The following is a 2686-nucleotide window of genomic DNA, read 5'->3' on the forward strand; positions in this document are numbered from 1 at the left end:
GCCGTCACCACGCGCCCGCCAGGACTGAGATAAGCCCGCTACATTACTGTACAATCTTTACTTCGAATATCTTAAGACGCTTAAATCTTAGTCTACCCTCTTAACTTGTATTCTTGTTTAGTTATAGAACAAATATGTACTTTTAATATTCCACGAGAAACGTAAACAATTTAAGCGTACCATTTTACGAATTATTAGGTTATGTTATACAAATAAAGGATATGTAAGGGTGTACAAATAAGGTATGTAAGGTGGGTGGTAAGAAAGGCCACTATACATTTATTATTAAATAATTATTACAATAATTTATTGAATATTCTCGACGTTATCTTCTCATAGCGCGACGACTGTTATCATAAATGAACAAATAACATGAATAGACATTAATTGATGGATTGACTTGTGTGTACATAGATCTACATTATACATACGTAATGAGCAGTGGATATGCACTTAATATTATTCAACCTAGTTTTTTGTCACCATAAAGTTCGTTCAAATATGTACGTTGATTTTGTTATAACAGACTAATTTAAATGCGAAAGTTTAAATGAAATGATCTGTGATCTGAATGTGTTTATAATCTAGGCATAAGCTACTTAGTAAGATTATTTTAAAATTGCGCGTGGACATAATTGCTGGAAAAAGCTAGTATGTCTAAAAAAAATATTCAATAACTTTGCAAGTGTATGTTCATTGTTTATTAATTTTAACGTAAACGAAAAGAAACATCCCTAAGATTCACTTTTACCGTCATCTTCAATGATCAATTGAAATTAAGATAATTTTTCGTTCAGAATTAACAAGAATTATAAGTTCGGAACAAGTTTTTGCTGGAAGTTATTATTTCTAACTGGATATGTGTAAAACTCAAAAGCGTTTCGCACTGCTTGTCTTGTCATACGATATCTATATTTGTAACGATTGCTTTCTTGCTCGTTTACTTTTAGTAGACAGCTTTGCAACTAAATAAGTATTAAGTATCTTGTTTATACTTTTACTAGCTGTTCCCGTGCGGCTTCAGCCGCATGAAATTATAAAAAACTTTATTTTATTGTTTACAGTTGTCAAATTCACAATTGTCATTCAAATGTCAAAATTACCATAACTAAAATAAACTTCTTTCTTTTACCTTAATGTTGGCAGCTCGTAGTTTATGGTCCCTTTCCGACATGGAGTTTTTTTTCAATTTAATTACCCCCTAAGTTTATTAGCGTGAAAAAATATAGCTTAAAGCATGTCGTAAGTGTAGGGTTTCATGTGAAAGTAAGTATTATTCAAAAATGTGCTGTGATTGCTGACATCCTACGCCACAAAGTAGTGTGTGTTTACGCTTTATTATTTTAGTATACAGTATAGATAGTATATAAGTACAGGTAGCATAGATTAATTCAAAATGTTTACTTTGTTTATTCTCAGTCTTTATCAATGTTTGATTTCAGTTACAAAAGTATCAGTCATCATTCCGACTATTTTTTTTCTCTATTCATTTAGTGATGATATTAAATTTGTGAGAAATAAGTTTCTACTAGATAACCATTTAAGATTAAACAAAAAAAAAATAGGGGAAATAAAAAAATCATCTGACAGATTGTTTAGTCTCGTTCCAAGATTTAAGACTGAGCCTCAAGTAATATCTCGAAAAACGAAACGCCGGGATGAGATGGCCTGAGGCGTAATTCAATTATCTTTTTTGTTTAATCTTCCTCGCCGAGATACCTGGAGAAATAATGGGCTATATTAAAGCAGGTATTTTAAATTGTAACATTTCTTTATAATTTTAGTCTGAATGACAGGAGGGTCAGGTTTATAAAGAGAACAAGTACAATATAGGATAATAAGCAAAGAACAGGTACAGTTGCGGCAATTCACAGTGTCCTAGTTCAGGAAAAATTACCGTGTTCATTGCAACGAGACGAACTCATCTTCCTACAAATTGGATAGCAGTGAGTGGTGTAAGCGAAGGGATAATAATTAAAAGAAACAAGCAGTGTATCAGCCAACTTATTCGTACAGATACATTTATAAGCTGCGATGTAATCTTTGTTCCGCGTTTATTTTCTAAATGGTCAAACGATTGTAGCTTAAGATGATGTATTTGAGTTGCTGATAACGAAAATCGTTTAAAAAAAAACTGTCTGTCTGTCTGTCTGTTTGTAATCTTCAAAACGGCTCGACCCGTTTCGACCGGACTTTTACAAAAGGGTAGCTGACATATTACAGGCTACTTTTTTTTCTTAATATTGCGTGGATGAAGTCGCGCGCAACACCTAGTATGTGATATAATTCGAAAATTCTTATAAAAGAGATGTTAGTAACGTATTTTCCTTAAAGATAAAATACAGAGATAAATAAATATTGTTTTTACAAGTGGCATCGGACCGCGAGAAGGTTACACCCGATCCGCAGAGCCTTTGTGCTTCAAAGGCCTACAAAGGTCAGCCACCGCTTGTAAAGATATAAGAATTTAGTACGAGTGGACGTTTTTACTCTATGATGCAAATAAAAAAATGTTTACTCTTTGATCGAGATAAAAACAAAACAAGATTATCCGGTTAATTACTTTTTTAATGAGCAGCAATAGTCATCGGTACACCAGAAATATTGGTATCGGTGAGAAGGCTTTTGTACTGAGCTTTGTATCGAACGTTGGCTATACATCGGCTGTCGGTCGCGACACGTTTAG

The 2686-nt window shown here is 33.1% G+C and overlaps 1 long non-coding RNA gene across 1 annotated transcript in view; it reads left to right on the plus strand.

Annotated features, from left to right (window-relative positions):
- The first annotated feature begins 7 nt into the window (after positions 1-7).
- Positions 8-2686, plus strand: part of LOC106102253 — a 67074-nt gene continuing 64395 nt past the window's right edge. Inside the window, exon 1 of the long non-coding RNA XR_001225555.1 lies at positions 8-48. This is a non-coding gene — a long non-coding RNA (uncharacterized LOC106102253). The remainder of the gene's footprint in view (positions 49-2686) is intronic.

Source organism: Papilio polytes, unplaced genomic scaffold (genome assembly GCF_000836215.1).
Source record: "Papilio polytes unplaced genomic scaffold, Ppol_1.0 DF823923.1, whole genome shotgun sequence".
NCBI classification, from domain to species: Eukaryota; Metazoa; Arthropoda; class Insecta; order Lepidoptera; family Papilionidae; genus Papilio; species Papilio polytes.